The sequence below is a fragment of the Pseudophryne corroboree genome, chromosome 4 (assembly GCF_028390025.1).
Source record: "Pseudophryne corroboree isolate aPseCor3 chromosome 4, aPseCor3.hap2, whole genome shotgun sequence".
Classification (NCBI taxonomy): Eukaryota; Metazoa; Chordata; class Amphibia; order Anura; family Myobatrachidae; genus Pseudophryne; species Pseudophryne corroboree.
In genome coordinates, this window is record NC_086447.1 from 180,763,971 (window position 1) to 180,777,307 (window position 13,337).

At 48.1% G+C, this 13,337-nt stretch overlaps 2 protein-coding genes across 3 annotated transcripts in view; one reads left to right on the forward strand and one right to left on the reverse strand.

Moving 5' to 3' along the window:
* TRIP12 (thyroid hormone receptor interactor 12) overlaps nt 1-13,337 on the reverse strand; it is a 335,873-nt gene that overhangs the window by 300,881 nt on the left and 21,655 nt on the right. The gene's annotated exons all lie outside the window — the stretch shown is intronic.
* FBXO36 (F-box protein 36) overlaps nt 1-13,337 on the forward strand; it is a 399,365-nt gene that overhangs the window by 359 nt on the left and 385,669 nt on the right. The gene's annotated exons all lie outside the window — the stretch shown is intronic.

The window sequence follows — 13,337 nt, forward strand, 5'->3', positions numbered from 1 at the left end:
TAAGCTCCCCCCCCCCGCTGGATCCCACCGGTTAAATCCAGGCTGTGTGTGACTGTATGCTGCAAAGTGCAAACTGAGGAAGACACCATTGGATGAAACCTACTACTATCTGTAGTACAGTCCTGCCAAGTTTCTGCATAGTAAAAGCGAGACTTAGTTTCTATGCAATAAAGTGCAGAATTTAATGTCAGTGCATCATCAACGTTTCGGTGTCGCAGCCCCGTCGTCAGGATGAACGACGGGGCTGCGACCCCGAAGCGATGATGCACTGACTGCTGATCCACTAAAGGTTCTCACCTAAGTGAATTCCTACTACACCTGAGTATCTAGATTTCACTTTCAAGTAGTCGACTCATGAGGATTGGCGGACGACTCAAATAGAAAGCCCCTCTGATACTAAGGGTTTTTTATATCGCTGTGTCGGGTAGCCATATACGCTTATTTTTGATAATTCTTACCATACAGTTATTATGTACCCCTGATGAAGTCTTATAATAAGACGAAACGGGTTGGGTATTCTTGTTCTTCCTTTATGATGTCACCTCTGAATATATATTGAGGAAAAAGAGGAGACTGTAGAGATTCACCTACCATTGTCTTCGACATCTTAAACGGAAATACACTAAGTGTGGAGCGACTTAAAACTCCTTTTATAAATGAACCATGGACTTTGAATTTGTTTTTATGTATATACAATAAATTTTATGATGGAACATGTTGCCACCATGTTTTGACTCTTAAAGGTGTGAATCATAAGTGCCTTTTGTAACTAGTGATGAGCGGGTTCGGTTCCTCGGAAACCGAACCCCCCCGAACTTCACCCATTTTACACGGGTCCGAGGCATACTCGGATTCTCCCGTATGGCTCGGTTAACCCGAGCGCGCCCGAACGTCATCCCGCTGTCGGATTCTCGCGAGATTCGGATTCTATATAAGCAGCCGCGCGTTGCCGCCATTTTCACTCGTGCATTGGAAATGTTAGGGAGAGGACGTGGCTGGCGTCCTCTCCGTTTATTAATGTTGATGCAAATATTTGTGCTTATTGCTTAATTGTGGGGACTGGGGAGCAGCTGTATTATATAGGAGGAGTACAGTGCAGAGTTTTGCTGATCAGTGACCACCAGTTTTATCCGTTCTCTGCCTGAAAAACGCTCCATATCTGTGCTCAGTGTGCTGCATATATCTGTGCTCACACTGCTTTATAGTGGGGACTGGGGACCAGCAGTATTATATAGGAAACATAGAATTTGACGGCAGATGAGAACCACTTGGCCCATCTAGTCTGCCCCTTTTTTATTTTATCCTTTAGGCAATCTCAACCCTTTATAGAAACATAGGAGGAGTACAGTGCAGAGTTTTGCTGACCAGTGACCACCAGTATTATACGTTGTCTGCCTGAAAAACGCTCCATATCTGTGCTCAGTGTGCTGCATATATCTGTGCTCACACTGCTTTATTGTGGGGACTGGGGACCAGCAGTATTATATAGGAGGAGTACAGTGCAGAGTTTTGCTGACCAGTGACCACCAGTATTATACGTTGTCTGCCTGAAAAACGCTCCATATCTGTGCTCAGTGTGCTGCATATATCTGTGCTCACACTGCTTTATTGTGGGGACTGGGGACCAGCAGTATTATATAGGAGGAGTACAGTGCAGAGTTTTGCTGACCAGTGACCACCAGTATTATACGTTGTCTGCCTGAAAAACGCTCTATATCTGTGCTCAATGTGCTGCATATATCTGTGCTCACACTGCTTTATTGTGGGGACTGGGGACCAGCAGTATTATATAGGAGTACAGTGCAGAGTTTTGCTGACAGTGACCACCAGTATATATAGCAGTACGGTACGGAAGGCCACTGCTCTACCTACCTCTGTGTCGTCAAGTATACTATCCATCTAGATTCTATACCTGTGGTGCATTTTAGTTTTGCAGCTTGCTGACAGTGACCACCAGTATATATAGCAGTACGGTACGGAAGGACACTGCTCTACCTACCTCTGTGTCGTCAAGTATACTATCCATCTAGATTCTATACCTGTGGTGCATTTTAGTTTTGCAGTTTGCTGACAGTGACCACCAGTATATATAGCAGTACGGTACGGAAGGCCACTGCTCTACCTACCTCTGTGTCGTCAAGTATACTATCCATCCATACCTGTGGTGCATTTCAGTTGTGCGCAGTATATATAGTAGTAGGCCATTGCTATTGATACTGGCATATAATTCCACACCTTAAAAAATGGAGAACAAAAATGTGGAGGTTAAAATAGGGAAAGATCAAGATCCACTTCCACCTCGTGCTGAAGCTGCTGCCACTAGTCATGGCCGAGATGATGAAATGCCATCAACGTCGTCTGCCAAGGCCGATGCCCAATGTCAGAATCAGAATCAGCTTTATTGGCCAGGTGTACTCACGTACACTAGGAATTCTTTGTGGTACAATGCATCGCCAAGCAGCAACATGAAGGGGGAATGCATAGCATACGAAGGGGGAAGAACATAGCATACATTACACACATTACACGTATGAGTTGATACTGCACATTGCAACTGTACAATAGACTCAACATATTAGACATATTATACATGTAGGACTAAACACAAAGGCTGCTTGGCAGAGCAGCACCAAGGCAGCCATCCGCGGCGCCAACTAGAACTCAAACAATGCACATAATACAGAAGATTTAAGTATTACATCAAAAGATAAACCACACAGACAATAAAGACAGAAAGCATAATGCAGGGTTGGTGTAAGCATTTTGGGTAATAACCTCCAGGGGTTGTGTATTCCACCCTCACAAGGTACCAGGTGCGGCAGCCATCTTAGGCGCTCTGCGTAGGATTACCCAGGGTGGAATAGTCCACCCCTAGAAGAGAACACAAAACGGGGAGATTGCAGAGTCCTTAGGTTCAGAGTAGGGTTCCAGTAAAACCATCAGGTCCATGTATTTTTCATCCCATCCACAAGTTTACCAGATAAGGCAGCCATGTTGGGCGCACTACGAAGGTTACACAGTGGGAGATGAGCCATACAAGGGCCAAATGCATTCACGGGAAAAGTGACACGAGTGTAGGAGTATGCTATACCCTGCATGGAAAGATCCAAATGAAGCACACCCTGCCCATGGAGGAACCATCCGAGGCAGCCATGTGAGGCGCACTGTGTAGGTTACTGCTGGCAGGGTGTGCAACCAATGGAGGTACACATTACAGGAATAGCACACAGTGGGGGGGAAAGTACCCTGTAAGAAGAAAGAAGAGAAAGACACATTTGCAGGAAAACATTAATTTTTGAAAATGATAAATGTCCTGGTCTCATGAGAGCAGTGCGGGTGTGTGTGAGAGTGTGGGGAGCAGTGCGGGTGGGTGTAAGAATGTGGAGTGCACAGCACACTAATGTCCAATGGAACTGACCCAGCAAAATCTGGTCCTGATGCGCACGCCCCTCAGTTCCCTGCTCAGCTTGAGGGGTAGTCTTGGGGGCAGTCATGATGTTCTTGGGGTCATAGTAGAGAGCATGTAAAATCCAAAAAACAAAAGTTCAGTTAAATGACCCAAAAATCAAAATTAAAAGCGTCTGATGAGAAGCGTAAACTTGCCAATATGCCATTTACGACACGGAGTGGCAAGGAACGGCTGAGGCCTTGGCCTATGTTCATGGCTAGTGGTTCAGATTCACATGAGGATGGAAGCACTCATCCTCTCGCTAGAAAACTGCAGTGCCACTCCTAGATGGGCCAGGTATTTGTGTCGGCCACTTGGGTCGCTTCGCTTAGTCACACAGCGACCTTGGTGCGCCTCTTATTTTCTTTGCATCATGTGCTGTTTGGGGACAATTTTTTTGAAGTGCCATCCTGCCTGACACTGCAGTGCCACTCCTAGATGGGCCAGGTGTTTGTGTCGGCCACTTGTGTCGCTTAGCTTAGTCACACAGCGACCTTGGTGCGCCTCTTATTTTCTTTGCATCATGTGCTGTTTGGGGACAATTTTTTTGAAGTGCCATCCTGCCTGACACTGCAGTGCCACTCCTAGATGGGCCAGGTGTTTGTGTCGGCCACTTGTGTCGCTTAGCTTAGTCACACAGCGACCTTGGTGCGCCTCTTATTTTCTTTGCATCATGTGCTGTTTGGGGACAATTTTTTTGAAGTGCCATCCTGCCTGACACTGCAGTGCCACTCCTAGATGGGCCAGGTGTTTGTGTCGGCCACTTGTGTCGCTTAGCTTAGTCACACAGCGACCTTGGTGCTCCTCTTTTTTTCTTTGCATCATGTGCTGTTTGGGGACAATTTTTTTGAAGTGCCATCCTGCCTGACACTGCAGTGCCACTCCTAGATGGGCCAGGTGTTTGTGTCGGCCACTTGTGTCGCTTAGCTTAGTCACACAGCGACCTTGGTGCGCCTCTTTTTTTCTTTGCATCATGTGCTGTTTGGGGACAATTTTTTTAAAGTGCCATCCTGCCTGACACTGCAGTGCCACTCCTAGATGGGCCAGGTGTTTGTGTCGGCCACTTGGGTCGCTTAGCTTAGTCACACAGCTACCTCATTGCGCCTGTTTTTCTTTGCATCATGTGCTGTTTAGGGACTATTTTTTTGAAGTGCCATCCTGTCTGACACTGCAGTGCCACTTCTAGATGGGCCAGGTGTTTGTGTCGGCCACTTGTGTCGCTTAGCTCAGTCACACAGCGACCTTGGTGCGCCTCTTTTTTTCTTTGCATCATGTGCTGTTTGGGGACTATTTTTTTGAAGTGGCATCCTGTCTGACACTCAGTGCCACTCCTAGATGGGCCAGGTGTTTGTGTCGGCCACTTGGGTCGCTTAGCTTAGTCACACAGCTACCTCATTGCGCCTGTTTTTCTTTGCATCATGTGCTGTTTAGGGACTATTTTTTTGAAGTGCCATCCTGTCTGACACTGCAGTGCCACTTCTAGATGGGCCAGGTGTTTGTGTCGGCCACTTGTGTCGCTTAGCTTAGTCACACAGCGACCTTGGTGCGCCTCTTTTTTTCTTTGCATCATGTGCTGTTTGGGGACTATTTTTTTGAAGTGCCATCCTGTCTGACACTGCAGTGCCACTCCTAGATGGGCCAGGTGTTTGTGTCGGCCACTTGGGTCGCTTAGCTTAGTCACACAGCTACCTCATTGCGCCTCTTTTTTTCTTTGCATCATGTGCTGTTTGGGGACTATTTTTTTGAAGTGCCATCCTGTCTGACACTGCAGTGCCACTCCTAGATGGGCCAGGTGTTTGTGTCGGCCACTTGGGTCGCTTAGCTTAGTCACAGCTACCTCATTGCGCCTCTTTTTTTCTTTGCATCATGTGCTGTTTGGGGACTATTTTTTTGAAGTGCCATCCTGCCTGACACTGCAGTGCCACTCCTAGATGGGCCAGGTGTTTGTGTTGGCCACTTGTGTCGCTTAGCTCAGTCACACATCGACCTTGGTGCGCCTCTTTTTTTCTTTGTATCATGTGCTGTTTGGGGACTATTTTTTTGAAGTGCCATCCTGCCTGACACTGCAGTGCCACTCCTAGATGGGCCAGGTGTTTGTGTTGGCCACTTGTGTCGCTTAGCTTAGCCATCCAGTGACCTCGGTGCAAATTTTAGGACTAAAAATAATATTGTGAGGTGTTCAGAATAGACTGAAAATGAGTGTAAATTATGGTTATTGAGGTTAATAATACTATGGGATCAAAATGACCCCCAAATTCTATGATTTAAGCTGTTTTTGAGGGTTTTTTGTAAAAAAAACACCCGAATCCAAAACACACCCGAATCCGACAAAAAATTTTCAGGGAGGTTTTACCAAAACGCGTCCGAATCCAAAACACGGCCGCGGAACCAAAACCAAAACACAAAACCCGAAAAATTTCCGGTGCACATCACTATTTGTAACACAGGGTGTTGACTCAACCCTCAGGTGCCAGCTCACCTAGTGTGTGTGTGTGTGTGTGTGTGTGTGTGTGTGTGTGTGTATGTGTGTATATATATATATATATATATATTCTCTGACGTCCTAAGTGGATGCTGGGACTCCGTAAGGACCATGGGGAATAGCGGCTCCGCAGTACACTGGGCACAACTAAAAGAAAGCTTTAGACTACTGGTGTGCACTGGCTCCTCCCACTATGACCCTCCTCCAGACTTCAGTTAGAATCTTGTGCCCGGCTGAGCTGGATGCACACTAGGGGCTCTCCTGAGCTCCTAGAAAGAAAGTATATTTAGGTTTTTTATTTTACAGTGAGATCTGCTGGCAACAGACTCACTGCAGCGAGGGACTAAGGGGAGAAGAAGCGAACCTACCTGACTGGAGGTAGTTTGGGCTTCTTAGGCTACTGGACACCATTAGCTCCAGAGGGATCGAACACAGGACCCGACCTCGATCGTTCGGTCCCGGAGCCGCGCCGCCGGCCCCCTTATAGAGCCAGAAGCAAGAAGTGTTCCGGAAAATCGTCGGCAGAAGACTTCTGTCTTCAACAAGGTAGCGCACAGCACTGCAGCTGTGCGCCATTGCTCCTCATGCACACCTCACACTCCGGTCACTGATGGGTGCAGGGCGCTGGGGAAGGGGGCGCCCTGAGGGCAATATAATACACCTTGGCTGGCAAATCTACACCATATATAGTCAGGAAGGCTATATAGGTGTAAAAATACCCCTGCCAGAATTCCAGAAAAAGCGGGAGAAGTCCGCCGGAAAAGGGGCGGGGCCATCTCCCTCAGCACACTGGCGCCATTTTTCCCTCACAGCTCCGCTGGAAGGACGCTCCCTGGCTCTCCCCTGAAGTGTCAAGCTACATAAGGGTAAAAAAGAGAGGGGGGGCACTAAATTTAGGCGCAGTATATATAATATAAGCAGCTATAAGGGAAAAAACACTCATTTATAGTGGGATCCCTGTGTTATATAGCGCTCTGGTGTGTGCTGGCATACTCTCTCTCTGTCTCCCCAAAAGGCTTTGTGGGGTCCTGTCCTCTGTCAGAGCATTCCCTGTGTGTATGCGGTGTGTCGGTACGGCTGTGTCGACATGTTTGATGAGGAGGCTTATGTGGAGGCGGAGCAGATGCCTATAAATGTGATGTCACCCCCTGCGGGGCCGACACCTGAGTGGATGGTTATGTGGAAGGAACTACGTGACAGTGTCGACTCCTTGCATAAAAGGTTTGACGACATACCAAATATGGGACAGCCGGCTTCTCAGCCTGTGCCTGCCCAGGCGTCTCAAAAGCCATCAGGGGCTCTAAAACGCCCGCTACCTCAGATGGCAGACACAGATGTCGACACGGATACTGACTCCAGTGTCGACGACGATGAGACTAATGTAACTTCCAATAGGGCCACACGTTACATGATTGAGGCAATGAAAAATGTGTTGCACATTTCTGATGTTACCCCCGGTACCACAAAAAAGGGTATTATGTTTGGAGAGAAAAAACTACCAGTAGTTTTTCCTCCATCTGAGGAATTAAATGAAGTGTGTGAAGAAGCGTGGGCTTCCCCCGATAAGAAACTAATAATTTCTAAAAGGTTCCTAATGGCGTACCCTTTCCCGCCAGAGGATAGGTCACGTTGGGAAACATCCCCTAGGGTGGATAAAGCGCTCACACGCTTGTCAAAGAAGGTGGCACTACCGTCTCCGGATACGGCCGCCTTAAAGGAACCTGCTGATAGAAAGCAGGAGGCTATCCTGAAGTCTGTATATACACACACAGGTATTATACTGAGACCAGCTATTGCTTCAGCATGGATGTGCAGTGCTGCAGCTGCGTGGTCAGATTCCCTGTAGGAAAATATTGATACCCTAGACAGGGACACTATATTGCTAACCGTAGAGCATATTAAAGACGCAGTCTTATACATGAGAGATGCACAGAGGGATATTTGCCGGCTGGCATCTAAAATAAGTGCAATGTCCATTTCTGCCAGGAGAGGGTTATGGACTCGGCAGTGGACAGGTGATGCAGACTCAAAAAGGCACATGGAAGTTTTGCCTTCTAAAGGTGAGGAGTTGTTCGGGGATGGTCTCTCGGACCTAGTTTCCACAGCAACTGCTGGGAAATCTGCATTTTTACCCCATGTTCCCTCACAGCCAAAGAAAGCACCGTATTATCAGGTATAGTCCTTTCGGCCCCATAAGGGCAAGCGGGTTAAAGGCGCGTCCTTTCTGCCCAGAGGCAGAGGTAGAGGAAAAAAGCTGCAGCATACAGCCAGTTCCCAGGAGCAAAAGTCCTCCCCCGCTTCCTCTAAGTCCGCCGCATGACGCTGGGGCTCCACAGGCGGAGCCAGGTACGGTGGGGGCCCGTCTCAAAAATTTCAGCGGTCAGTGGGCTCGCTCACGGGTGGATCCCTGGATCTTTCAAGTAGTATCTCAGGGGTACAAGCTGGAATTCGAGACGTCTCCCCCCCGCCGTTTCCTCAAATCTGCCTTGCCAACAACTCCCTCAGGCAGGGAGGCAGTGATAGAGGCAATTCACAAGCTGTATTCCCAGCAGGTGATAGTAAAGGTGCCCCTACTTCAACAAGGACGGGGTTACTATTCCACAATGTTTGTGGTACCGAAACCGGACGGTTCGGTGAGACCCATTTTAAATTTGAAATCCTTGAACACATATATAAAAAAAAAAATTCAAGTTCAAGATGGAATCGCTCAGGGCGGTTATTGCAAGCCTGGACGAGGGAGATTACATGGTATCACTGGACATCAAGGATGCTTACCTGCATGTCCCCATTTACCATCCTCACCAGGAGTACCTCAGATTTGTGGTACAGGATTGTCATTACCAATTCCAGACGTTGCCGTTCGGTCTATCCACGGCTCCGAGGGTCTTTACCAAGGTAATGGCCGAAATGATGATACTCCTTCGAAAGAAGGGAGTTTTAATTATCCCGTACTTGGACGATCTCCTGATAAAGGCGAGGTCCAGGGAGCAGTTGTTGGTCGGGGTAGCACTATCTCGGGAGGTGCTACAACAGCACGGCTGGATTCTAAATATTCCAAAGTCACAGCTGGTCCCTACGACACGTCTACTGTTCCTGGGGATGGTTCTGGACACAGAACAGAAAAAAGTGTTTCTCCCGGAGGAGAAGGCCAAGGAGCTGTCATCTCTAGTCAGAGGCCTCCTAAAACCAAAACAGGTGTCGGTGCATCACTGCACGCGGATCCTGGGAAAGATGGTAGCTTCCTACGAAGCAATTCCATTCGGCAGGTTTCATGCAAGAACCTTTCAGTGGGACCTGTTGGACAAATGGTCCGGATCGCATCTTCAGATGCATCAACTGATAACCCTGTCTCCAAGGACCAGGGTGTCTCTGCTGTGGTGGCTGCAGAGTGCTCATCTTCAAGAGGGCCGCAGATTCGGCATACAGGACTGGGTCCTGGTGACCACGGATGCCAGCCTTCGAGGCTGGGGGGCAGTCACACAGGGAAGAAACTTCCAAGGACTATGGTCAAGTCAGGAGACTTCCCTACACATAAATATTCTGGAACTGAGGGCCATTTACAATGCCCTAAGTCAGGCAAAACCCCTGCTTCAAAACCAGCCGGTACTGATCCAGTCAGACAACATCACGGCGGTCGCCCATGTAAACCGACAGGGCGGCACGAGAAGCAGGACGGCGATGGCAGAAGCCACAAGGATTCTCCAATGGGCGGAAAATCACGTGTTAGCACTGTCAGCAGTGTTCATTCCGGGAGTGGACAACTGGGAAGCAGACTTCCTCAGCAGGCACGACCTCCACCCGGGAGAGTGGGGACTTCATCCAGAAGTCTTCCAACTGATTGTAAACCGTTGGGAAAGGCCACAGGTGGACATGATGGCGTCCCGCCTAAACAAAAAGCTAGAAAGATATTGCGCCAGGTCATGGGACCCGCAGGCGATAGCTATGGACGCTCTAGTGACACCGTGGGTGTACCGGTCGGTTTATGTGTTCCCTCCTCTTCCTCTCATACCAAAGGTGCTGAGGATAATAAGGAGAAGAGGAGTAAGAACTATACTCATTGTTCCGGATTGGCCAAGAAGAGCTTGGTACCCAGAACTTCAAGAAATGATCTCAGAGGACCCATGGCCTCTGCCGCTCAGACAGGACCTGCTGCAGCAGGGGCCCTGTCTGTTCCAAGACTTACCGCGGCTGCTTTGACGGCATGGCGGTTGAACACCGGATCCTGAAGGAAAAGGGCATTCCAGAGGAAGTCATTCCTACGCTGATTAAAGCTAGGAAAGAAGTAACCGCAAACCATTATCATCGCATATGGCGAAAATATGTTGCGTGGTGTGAGGCCAGGAAGGCCCCAACGGAAGAATTTCAGCTGGGCCGTTTCCTGCACTTCTTACAGTCAGGGGTGACTATGGGCCTAAAATTGGGTTCCATTAAGGTCCAGATTTCGGCTCTATCGATTTTCTTCCAGAGAGAACTGGCTTCACTACCTGAAGTTCAAACTTTTGTTGAGGGAGTGCTGCATATTCAGCCCCCTTTTGTGCCTCCAGTGGCACCTTGGGATCTCAACGTGGTGTTGGATTTCCTAAAGTCACATTGGTTTGAGCCACTTAAAACCGTGGAATTGAAGTATCTCACGTGGAAAGTGGTCATGTTGTTGGCCTTGGCTTCGGCCAGGCGTGTATCAGAATTGGCGGCTTTGTCATGTAAAAGCCCTTATCTGATTTTCCATATGGATAGGGCAGAATTAAGGACTCGTCCCCAATTTCTCCCTAAGGTGGTATCAGCCTTTCATCTGAACCAACCTATCGTGGTGCCTGCCGCTACTAAAGACTTGGAGGCTTCCAAGTTGTTGGACGTAGTCAGGGCCCTGAAAATTTATGTTTCCAGGACAGCTGGCGTCAGAAAGACTGACTCGCTATTTATCCTGTATGCGCCCAACAAGTTGGGTGCACCTGCTTCAAAGCAGACTATTGCTCGCTGGATCTGTAGTACGATTCAGCTTGCACATTCTGCGGCTGGACTGCCGCATCCTAAATCAGTGAAAGCCCATTCCACGAGGAAGGTGGGCTCTTCTTGGGCGGCTGCCCGAGGGGTCTCGGCTCTACAACTTTGCCGAGCAGCTACTTGGTCGGGGTCAAACACATTTGCTAAATTCTACAAGTTTGACACCCTGGCTGAGGAGGACCTAGAGTTTGCCCATTCGGTGCTGCAGAGTCATCCGCACTCTCCCGCCCGTTTGGGAGCTTTGGTATAATCCCCATGGTCCTTACGGAGTCCCAGCATCCACTTAGGCCGTCAGAGAAAATAAGAATTTACTCACCGGTAATTCTATTTCTCGTAGTCCGTAGTGGATGCTGGGCGCCCATCCCAAGTGCGGATTGTCTGCAATACTTGTATATAGTTATTGTTTAACTAAAGGGTTATTGTTGATCCATCTGTTGAGAGGCTCAGTTCTTATCATGCTGTTAACTGGGTATTGTATCACGAGTTATACGGTGTGATTGGTGTGGCTGGTATGAGTCTTACCCGGGATTCAAAATCCTTCCTTATTGTGTCAGCTCTTCCGGGCACAGTATCCTAACTGAAGTCCTGAGGAGGGTCATAGTGGGAGGAGCCAGTGCACACCAGTAGTCTAAAGCTTTCTTTTAGTTGTGCCCAGTCTCCTGCGGAGCCGCTATTCCCCATGGTCCTTACGGAGTCCCAGCATCCACTACGGACTACGAGAAATAGAATTACCGGTGAGTAAATTCTTATTTTATATATTAGTGATGAGCGGGTTCGGATCCTCTGGATCCGAACCCCCCCCGAACTTCACCCATTTTACACGGGTCCAAGGCAGACTCGGATCCTCCCGCCTTGGTCGGTTAACCCGAGCGTGCCCAAACGTCATCATCCCGCGGTCGCCGCCATTTTTCACTCGTTCATTGGAGATAATCGTGAGAGGACGTGGCTGGCGTCCTCTCAGTTTCTGTGTTCAGTGGGCTGCAAATTGTGCTGCAAATATTAGCTCAGTGTGCTGCAAATATCTGTGCTCAGTGTGCTGCAAGTGCAGATATCTACGGGGGTAATTCTGAGTTGATCGCAGCAGGATCTTTGTTAGCAATTGGGCAAAACCATGTGCACTGCAGGGGAGGCAGATATAACATGTGCAGAGAGAGTTAGATTTGGGTGTGGTGTGTTCAATCTGCAATCTAAATTGCAGTGTAAAAATAAAGCAGCCAGTATTTACCCTGCACAGAAACAAAATAACCCACCCAAAACTAACTCTCTCTGCAAATGTTATATCTGCCCCCCCTGCAGTGCACATGGTTTTGCCCAACTGCTAAAAAATTTCCTGCTGCGATCAACTTGGAATTACCCCCTACGTTCTCTGCCTGAAAAACACTCCATATCTGACTGTGCTCAGTGTGCTGCAAATATCTGTGCTCAGTGTGCTAATTGCTTTATTGTGGGGACTGGGGACCAGCAGTATTATATAGTAGGAGGACAGTGCAGAGTTTTGCTGACCAGTGACCAGTGATCACCAGTATTATACGTTCTCTGCCTGAAAAACGCTCCATATCTGTGCTGCATTGTAGTACATAGTAGGAGGACAGTGCAGAATTTTGCTGACCACCAGTATAACTATATATATATATATATAGCAGTACGGTACAGTAGTCCACTGCTCTACCTACCTCTGTGTCGTCAAGTATACTATCCATCCATACCTGTGGTGCATTTCAGTTTTGCACAGTTTGCTGACAACCAGTATATACTATATAGCAGTACGGTACAGAAGGCCACTGCTCTACCTACCTCTGTGTCGTCAAGTATACTATCCATCAATACCTGTGGTGCATTTCAGTTTTGCACAGTTTTTGACCACCAGTATATACTATATAGCAGTACGGTACAGAAGGCCACTGCTCTACCTACCTCTGTGTCGTCAAGTATACTATCCATCCATACCTGTGGTGCATTTCAGTTTTGCACAGTTTGCTGACCACCAGTATATACTATATAGCAGTACGGTACAGAAGGCCACTGCTCTACCTACCTCTGTGTTGTCAAGTATACTATCCATCCATACCTGTGGTGCATTTCAGTTTTGCACAGTTTGCTGACCACCAGTATATACTATATAGCAGTACGGTACAGAAGGCCACTGCTCTACCTACCTCTGTGTCGTCAAGTATACTATCCATCCATACCTGTGGTGCATTTCAGTTTTGCACAGTTTGCTGACCACCAGTATAACTATATATATAGCAGTACGGTACAGTAGTCCACTGCTCTACCTACCTCTGTGTCGTCAAGTATACTATCCATCCATACCTGTGGTGCATTTCAGTTTTGCACAGTTTGCTGACCATCAGTATATAATATATAGCAGTACGGTACAGTAGGCCACTGCTCTACCTACCTCTG